This window comes from Malurus melanocephalus, unplaced genomic scaffold (assembly GCF_030028575.1).
Source record: "Malurus melanocephalus ecotype Western Australia unplaced genomic scaffold, MMel_1.1 scaffold_1625, whole genome shotgun sequence".
In the NCBI taxonomy this organism is placed as follows: Eukaryota; Metazoa; Chordata; class Aves; order Passeriformes; family Maluridae; genus Malurus; species Malurus melanocephalus.
Genome location: NW_026624857.1, coordinates 1,598 through 11,268, shown reverse-complemented (window position 1 = coordinate 11,268; position 9,671 = coordinate 1,598). Strand labels below are relative to the sequence as shown.

At 44.8% G+C, this 9,671-nt stretch overlaps 1 long non-coding RNA gene across 1 annotated transcript; it reads left to right on the top strand.

Moving 5' to 3' along the window:
• Window positions 1–412: 412 nt before the first annotated feature.
• Window positions 413–5,392, top strand: LOC130587196 (uncharacterized). The gene is made up of 3 exons (XR_008966761.1): window positions 413–578; window positions 3,942–4,052; window positions 4,907–5,392. It is a non-coding gene; the product is annotated as an uncharacterized LOC130587196 (long non-coding RNA).
• Window positions 5,393–9,671: the final 4,279 nt, after the last annotated feature.

Here is a 9,671-nt window from a genome sequence, read left to right as displayed (position 1 = left end):
TCTCCTTTCCCCACTGCCCTTCTCCTGCTGCCCCACTGCTGGTCCCATGTTGGGGCACATGAGAGATCAGCCTTGTTTCCCTGCTGATGATCAGGAGGGAGAGCCGAGACTGAAGAGGTTGAAAAGTGATGACAATTTGCTCTGAGTTTCTTGTCCCCTCCCTGCCAAAAGTCAGAGGGCAAAGTGAAAACCATTTCCAGATTGTGCCTTCATGGTCAAATGGTATTCCTGTGTGGTGAGAATTTCTAAGGTGGAATGAGGAAGAGTAAAAGCCACCCATAGGAGAGCCCTAAGAAGAGACCCTCGGTCAGGGACATTAAATCAGAGCCTTTGGGCATCCTTGTGTCAGATAGCTGGTCTGCCCCTCAAGAAGGAAACATCAGTGACACAGGGACATTGTTCTTTCTTCACAGGAATGACAGAGGAGGAAATTGTAAGATCCCTGTTTTTCAGCTTGAAGAAGAACTTCCAGCAGCTCTCTGAAAGTATTCAAAATGTTGTAGAGGAAATACAGGAATGGCCCGAGACTACAAAGAACGAGCTTGAGCTTCTCAGAGCAGAGCTGGAGAATAAACTAGGTGAGCAGGGCCATTGCCAATCAGGCTTTCATCCCTCTGAAGGCAAAAGCTGCTCTACAGCCCAACCACCCTGTGAGCTCATCCTGCTCAGCTCCTCAGAGGGGATGGGGAGGGACAATCCTTACGTGGGCAGAGGCCCACAGAAGGTGACTTCAGCCATGGGATGCACCACCCCAATCCATCCCGTGACCAAAGTCAGCTTTTCTGGGCCTTCAGCTTTTGTGATCAGTTCCACTGACACATCCCCATGCTGAAGTGTTCTCTGCAACAGCCCTGGTGGGGCACATCTGGAGCTCTGTGTCCAGTGCTGGGTTCCTCAGTACAAGAGAAACACAGAGCTCTTGGGACAGGCCCAGCTGAGGACTACAAAGATGATCAGGGGCCTGGAGCTTCTCTCTGGTGAGGAGAGGCTGAGGGAGCTGAGTCTGTTTGGTCTGGAGGAGAGAGGCCCAAGGTGGGGTCTCATCAATGCACTGAAGTGTTTGAAGGGTGGGTGTCGGGAGGATGGAGCCAGGCTCTTCCTGGTGGTGCTGAGTAATGGGATGAGAGGCAATGGGCAGAAACAGAAACAAAGGAATTTCCACCTGAACATGGGGAAGAGCTTCATCACTGTGAGGGTGACTGAGCACTGGAACCGGATCTGAGAGGTTGTGGAGTCCCCTTCTTTGGGGATATTTACAATCCAACTGGACATAACTCTGACTAATGATCTCTAGGAAGCCCTGTTTGAGCAGGGAGGTTGGATGTGAAGACCTCAAGTGGTCCCTTGCAATGTTACCCCTTTGGTGATTTGTGAGGGTGGGAGGGGCTTTTTAATCCTCTCTCCTATTTCCTCCCAAGTGACAGAACCCCAAGAATAGCTGGAGCTGTGTCAGGGGAGGGTTAGGGTGGAGATCAGGAGAAGGTTCTTCCCCCAGAGGGTGCTGGGGCACTGAACAGGCTCCCCAGGGAATGGGCACTGCCCCAAGGCTGCCAGAGCTCCAGGAGCCCTTGGACAGCGCTCCCAAGGACAGGGTGGGATCGTTGGGGTATCTGTGCAGGGCCAGGAGCTGGATCGATGATCCCTGTGAGTCTCTCCCAGCTCAGGATATTCTATGATTCTGTCATTCTTTCCAGAGCCCATGTGCCCTGGAACCTTGGGAGGTGGCCRCTTCAGGGAGAGAAGGACCACAGGAGTGTGAGAGCCCCAGAGGAAGAGCTTAAGGGCAAGGCCAGGTCCCCTTCCAGCAGCTCAGGAGTGCCCAGTCTGTTCTGGCGTGGCTTTGTCCTGTCAGCCCCAGCTTTGCCATGAACAGTGTCCCTTTCCTGGACAAAGCAGCTCAGGACCTGGACCATTCCTACTCCACTGTGCTCTGGGGTTGTGTCCTCTTAGGCAGTGAAAGGAGATCCGAGACTTCTTGGTCTTTTTGAAGTGAAAAAGGCTCAGTGTCACTACTGGGACAAGGTCTCCCCTCAGGGTGGGCAAGATCACTGTCCCAGTGCTGCTGGTCCTTCCTAAAATATATGTATGTGTAACAAGAAAGACAAACAACAACAAGACCCCCCAAAACCAGACTTTTTCCCCCTGACAGGCGGTTTCCCCTTGGTGTAGTTACAACCCCGCTGTCGATTCAGGTGGCTTCAGGGGGCAACCAAAGCAAGCTCTGAGCCTCACCAGGGGTAATGGCAGCCCTGGGAAGACATCCCAGCACAGCCASCTTGTTCCCCTGCAGCTAAACAAGGGCYCAACCCTCACTTTCCCTCCCTGGAAGATTTCAGTGGAATGCTAGAGTCATTGGCCAGTTCTTTGGTATCTTAATTGCTGACTATTTGTTTCCCTGACGTTAACCCCTTCTCACARCATCTTTCTTTTAAGTAACAGATGGGGAAAAATTCACTGAAAAACYCAAAYSCACAACATGCAGGAATTTTATACTTGTTCATGGTAAAATTTTGTTGTTGTAAGWTTWGTCCAGGGCYGTGCAAAGCCATCCTGTGTGCATTATTGCTGCATAAAYCTTGYAAGAATTGTCTGTGCTTGTGCAGAAYTGTTCCACACATGTTTTAAGCAATGCRTTTTGTGGAAGTGTGACTGATAGTGTGAATGTGTGACTGAGATGTACAAGTAAGTACAAAGTGAGTTTGGAGTCCAGATCTGCAGTTCTGTTGTTGCAGCCAGAGAAGGACAAAGCGATAATGTTTTGTGTGATGGTTGATCAGCTGAGTGGAGAAACTTTGCAAAAAGCTCTCTCAAATGAGTATTGACTCATTGTAAAGATATTGGTAGTTCACGTGGAGAGGATGTGACTAAGAAAACTTTCTAAAAATACTGTAATCAGTAGTGCCCATTGTATAAATTAGGTAACGAAGAAAAGTGGCCTTTATTTTATTATAAATTAGACTACTTTGCTACAACTAATACTGTTTTTGAGGAGTGAGGGAAAGTGGGATAAAGTTATGTATGCTGATATGTTTTTCACTTTGCAAAACCATTCTGAGTGGCAGAAGGAATGTGGCTTTAATGTCCCTCCACAAAATTCGCTTGTGTTAGTATTAGAGAAGGAACAGAGAATAGGAGAATAATACTTTCATTCTGCCAGTAAAAACCTGATGGTAGGAGCTATAGATTACTGCAAGATTTAAGGGCAATAAACACAATTGGGGAGGATTTGTACCCAGTGGTAGCAAATCCCGATACCCTGTTAACCAAGTTAAAAGATAATCAGGTGTGGTTTATGGTATTGGATTTAAAAGATGCCTTTTTCTGTTTGGCTTTAGCCAAAGATAGTAAAAAGCTATTTGTTTTCAAATGGGAAAATCCAGATACAGAGCGAAAGAGCCAGCTAACCTGGACAGTGTTACCCCAAGGTTTCAAGGACAGCCCTACCACAAGCCCAGCAACTGGGACTTTACAAGAGAACTGTTGCTTACTTCCCTAAGCAACTGGATGAGGTAACAAAGGTTGGGCTGGGTGCTTGCAAGCCAATGCAGCCGTGGTTCTTAACATTCATGAGACCTGCAAATCCACTGTGGGCCAGAAAATGACTTTCACAGAGTCTCCATGGTGTTAGAGCAGAAAAGGAATCACTGGCTTTGCYTTCTCAATTCCTGAAGTATCAAGTTATACTGGTAGATCAAGATGATGTTAATATCATAAACACAAATATTGTAAACACAGTGTGTTTTCTCAATGGAGCTACTTCGGGAACTGTAGCCCTGACTGTTTGGAAACAGTTTACTGCAGCAGACCTGAGCTTAAAGAAAAACCTCTGGAGGATGCAGAGGTTCACAGCTCGCAGGAGCTTGTAAAGTCAGGGACTCGTAAGGCAAGATATGCGGTGAGCACTGCCCACAAGGTAACCGAGGCAAAATCTTCACCTGCAGGGCCATCTGCACAGAAAACAGAAATCATTTTCTTGACACGAGTGCCGGAATTTGGCGTAGTGCATGTTCACGGTGATGTCTGGAAGGAAAGGGGATTGCTTGCAGCTCAAGGTAAGCAAATTAAACATGCTGAAGAAATTTTGTGTCTRTTGGAAGCTGTAAATTTAGAGGAATGGGTGGCAACCATGCACTGTAGAGGCCGCCAAAAGGGTGACACTGCACAGGAATTAGGAAACTTTGGCAGACCATGGGGCCAAATGGGCRTCAGAAGAGGCTCAGACTGAGGCACTAGCTTTGATCCCAAATGGCAAACCCATGGATCCAGAAACACAATACCAGCACTTAAAAGGGGCTATGAAGCTGGTGAAGGATTTAGAAGCAAACAAGCAGGAAACCCTTTTTGTTACACCTGATAATCTGGTTCTCATACCCTCAAACGTATTGTGAAAGGTAGTCGTAGAGGAACATAATAAAACTCATTGGGGATGCTTTGGATGCAGATTCGACTAATGGATAACAGGCTGTAAGCTATATACCATTACCAAACAGGTCACTCAGCAGTGTGAAATTTGCCAGAAAAATAGTCTGTGGCAATTACATACCCCTTATCGTCCATAGGTCAGTGGAGAGAAAATTAGCCATTTAATCACACAGCAATTAGCAAAGATCTGTCAGGAAACAAATTTTCATTGGAATCAGGCACTTCCACTTGCCCTGCTCAGAATTAATGTCAAACCATGGTGTAAGGAAGGCCTAAGCCCATTTGAAATGTTATATGAGCGGCCTTATGAGACTCAGTATAGGGGAGAAGCCATTGGCCAAATAGGAGAAAGATACTTGATATGATATGTAATAACTCAGGGAGAACAACTGAACAAAATTAATAAGGGGGTTTTTGAAACTCAGGCTAGAAGTTTGGATCAAGCAATTCGTTGCTTTAACCTGGAGACTGGGTATTTGTTAAGACTTTTCCAGGTCARTGTCTGGAAGAGAAGTGGAATGGACCACACCAGGTGCTTCTGACAACCCTCATGGCAATCAAGATCAAAGATCAACCTTCCAGGATTCACCATTCATGAGTTCTCAAAGGAACATGGACGTCAGAGCCAGTAGGAACAACAACCTTTAAGTTTTCCGGATGCTGACCCTTGGGGTTCCGATAAGTATCATAATTCTGACTCGAGTCTTTGCCTTAGACTGGTCATAGTCCCACACTCACATCAGATATTCCAGTATGGCCAGGGAAAATCTCACCAATTTAAATTTGGCCACATGGTTATGCACAGAAATGAAATATACTCAAAACATGATTGGAAGAAGAAAAATGGGCTTAGTATTCAAACTGAATAATTGCTGAAGAAATACAGAGAGGGTGTAGAGGAATCAATACATCTCCCCATGGAAAATTAACTTTTAACTCAAATCACTGTAAGGGATTTTATAGAACATAATAAATGGAAAGTAACTGGTCAGTCTGTTTGTGCAGCCAGTCAGTCCTGGCACAACTTTACCTTAGATAAACCAGTTTCCATTGTATGTCCTTGGGCTACTGGAAAAAGAGCAACATATTTGTCATTTTGAAATATATCCAAACAATTATCTGGAAACTGTAATTGTCTGTGTAGGTACAGGATGTGCTTGCATGAGGACTCTTTGTGATATGTATGTAGATAAACATAGAGTAATTACTAGCAATCACTCTAATATCAAAGTTGCCTTTGCAACTTTGTTAGTATTGAGACAGGGGTTGATCAATAGTTAACTCACATAAGCAAGAGTTAACTATTAAGAGTCAGCAAATGTCAATCACAAAACSTAAGAAGCAGGATTCGCCTTAATCTTGTCAAAATAAGAGGAACTGGACCTGTTGAAAACCAACATGGAAACCACTGAATCAGCCAATGAAGGACTGCACGTGCTCCAGAAAAAAAGGGTGAAAAGTGCATTGTGATGAAGACTACCAGCCTTCATCAGAAAGAGCCTGAGCAAGAAGAGGAGCCTTCCTCAGCGTGACCAGCAGGGTACACAGCACATGCATGGCACATATGCTAATACTATTAATGACTTCTATATAACCTTGCCTATCCCAAGGAATATGATGAATATTCATTAATTTTATCCTTAATACTATGCTGTATGGAGTCCTGGGAGTGCCTGTTAGGAGGAGCGATCCCCAACACACCTGGCGCCAAATAAAGCAAATACCCGCTTGTCTGACTCGGTCTGTGAAGTGTCCCTTGGCTCAGTTTGGGACATTCAGTGGTGGTGCTGCCCTCAGCCAATCCCCAGAGAAAGAAAGGAACGGCTTTCAGTGCTGTTTTCAGCGTTGTTTCACTCACCCTGAGCTGGCAGCAGGAGGCTCTTCTTGCCTTTGCCTCAGGAGTTGCAGATCTCGGCTGCTGCTGCCCCTCTTCTGGCTGCCACCTGAATTTTATCAGTAAAACTGCAATCGCCTCTTTAAATCAATGCTACCAACGGTGCTTTCATGAAGGTGAACTCAGTATTTTTGTCACAGGCATCATGATTAGCAGAGATTTAAATGCTCACAAGTCCCTGAGCAATGAGTGGAGGAGAATTAAAGCCACACAGGCCACATTCCCAGCGCTCAAACACTGGCCTGTTGCTGGTGCTGTTGAAATTGAATCAAATGGCAGAGGCCATCACAGAAACTTCCTCTGGAGTGTCAAATAAAATGAAAAAATCCACCAGGAGAAAGAAAACCTAGCGGAACCCGAGCCCATCCAAGGGGTCTCCCAGAGTGTCCTGGAGATTGTTTCTCTGAATTCAGTCACCGTTTCATTCCCTAACAAGTCCTGGTACTACCTCCTGTTTTCTTAGATTATAAAAGTGACAATGAAAGCCTTACCCACAGCACAACTGTCCAGCCCACGAGGAGAAGAAAGGACAAATTGTAAAGTTCTCCAAACATTTGTCCTGCTTTGCTGCAAGAGTCATACTGCACACAGAGTGGAAAGCCAAGAGAAGCTGCAACTGGTGGCACATCTTGTGATGACAGGARCTCCACCTCATTCTCCAGGAATGGTTCTTGAAAAGAGCAGACAGGAATGTGRAGAAGATTCCTGGAAAACTGAAACAGCTTTCCAGAAGTGAAATGAAAATGGAAGGAAATGAGCCAAGATGTTTTCTTCTGTTTATTTTTATGCATTTCTTGGATTGCATTTCTGGTACATAAATGCACAAAAATCACTAGGTCGTAAGTTAAAAAATTACATTTATTCCAAAATTCAACAACCACACTGCTAATTAATGTACAAATATCAATTTAAGTAGAACAAAATAGACTTATTACAGGAAGTTACAATTATATAGTCTGATTACAACTATAAAAATACCAATATATCAATATAGAAGTATATATATTTAAATAGATAAATGTATTATTGTATATATATATATATAAATTTTACATATAACTGTATATTTTAAATCTTAGTATTTATAATTATATATTTTTAACATGTAAAATTTAATATACTAATTATATGTAAAACACCAATAATTCTATGTAAATAGTCCACCCCTATAACTAAATATAAAAATGAAAACTCTATACAGATTTATATATTGCTGTATACATTGAAATCATAAAAATATACAGACATAAACATAAATGTAAATTAAAGATCATATAATACATATATAAAGGTATACATAGACCTCCTACACAAAAATATACAAATAGCAATATATAATTCTAAATATCCATGCACCTGTAACTCAATCAATATAACTACAGTGCATTAAAACTCTATACACCCTAAAAATACAACTAAATAGAGACAAATATAAAAAGATGCATAAATATACTGGTATAAATGTCAATCTATCTAAATGTCCCTGTATGTATATAAAACTAGATATAAATATAATCAGAGGCGTTCCAGGTTCCAGGGCAGACAGGATCCGCCTCAATCTCTTCCTCCCGTTCAGTGCAGCCCTCCCGGACAGGGACAGCAGAGGGGACATCTGGAAGCAAAGGGAACACTGAGTCAATATGGGGACGTTTCCCTGGGCAGCACCTGCCCTTGGATGAGGGAAGAGAAAATCTCAGGGGCTCCCCGGGAGGGCCAAAGCCCACGCCACCCTCACCCCCAGCCGGCCTCACGGGCCCTGTGGCCTCACCCAGGCTCTCGGCTGGCAGCAGCAGATCCGCGTTTCCTGCTGTTGCTGGTGGCCTTCAGCTTCTCCCTTCTGGCTCTCACTGCTCCTGGTGTTCTTGAGGACTTCAGGGCAGCTGAAGTGGCAAAAGAGGACATTCTGGAATTGGTTCCAAGGCCTGGCAGAGATGCAGTCCTGGACCCCTCAGTGCTCCCTGCTGGCCCCTCCATCCCCTCAACCCGCCACCCCCTCGCAAACCCACAGCCCCCCCAGGCCCTTCAGAGCCCCACAGTCCTCTCACCCCGCTCAGTCCCTTTAGACCCATCCGCTYCCCTTACACTCCCACCCCCTTCAAACTACAACTTCCCCAGCAACACCATTGCCCACAGCTTCCCTAGAGCTTCTCCAGCACCTCAACATCACTGTTCCTTTATGTCACCTCTCCTCACCTCCCTCAGACCCCTCTGTGTCACCTCTGTCCCTCAGCAGCTCCTCAGGTGACAGCTCCTGGGGCCACCGGCAGCTCCCACCGCTCCAGGGACAGCCGGGGCTGGAACTGCTGCTCCGTCCATCCCGGCCACAGGCTCGGACCCAGCACAGGAAGAGGGGACAGAGGGGAATGGGGCAGAAAGGAAGAGGAGAGAGAAGAAACAGAGCAAGGAAAGAAGTTAGTATTTAGTCTATAAAAATATCTATGTATCTAATACCTGATATACCTCTAAGTATATAAATATTGCTCTACAAATTTATCAGTATAAATATAGGCATATATTAATTAAAATATTCAGATATAAAAATGTAACTATCCATATCTATAACTACATATATAGATTATACATAGCAACTATATGTATCTGTAACTACATATAGAAAAATACATGTGTCTTCAAGTACTTTTCTCAATTTAACTATACATATCTATAAATATATCCATATAGGCATATAATGATAACTATATACATCCGTGCTGGGTAAGCCACATAAATTTGATAACCTGCAATTGTTCTGGCAGGATCTGGTGGCAGGTCTAAATCCTCAGCTGATGCAGCATGAAGGTTCTGGAACAGGGGAGCTGTGTAGCAGGAAAAGAAGAAAGGAGGCAAAGGGAAGACTGAGTCATTGTTGGCCTTCATGTATTTCCCTTTAGCAGCATTTGTACTTCCATCACAGATTTTAAAAGATGGCCTGAAAGGCACATTCTCACTTGGGAGTTTGAAGCCTGCTCTTTCAAATCTGTGTCAGGTACTGAACTATCCCAATAAAGTCTCAGCACTCGCAGTGCAAATGGCACCACRAGAGCTTGAAACACAGGCAGTCCCAGCTCACACAAAGAAGCCCAGCCTTGTTCTTGCTCTGGGCTGACAGAGAACCCTCAGTCCTCACTGAAATGGCTGAAGCTGAGTTATGAACCAAACTGGGACACCCGGCTTGGTGACACAAGTGCCCCAAGGTCAGGTTAATTCACTGCTCTCTTGCCACAGCGCAGGACTCGGTGTCAGCGCCTCTGGAGAAGCGTGGAGGGCAGGGCTGGGGGAGGCTGTGCCAGTGCAGTATTTGAACTAAAGGCACCAGGGAGCACTAACCCTGCACACAAGAACTCAACTCTTGTGA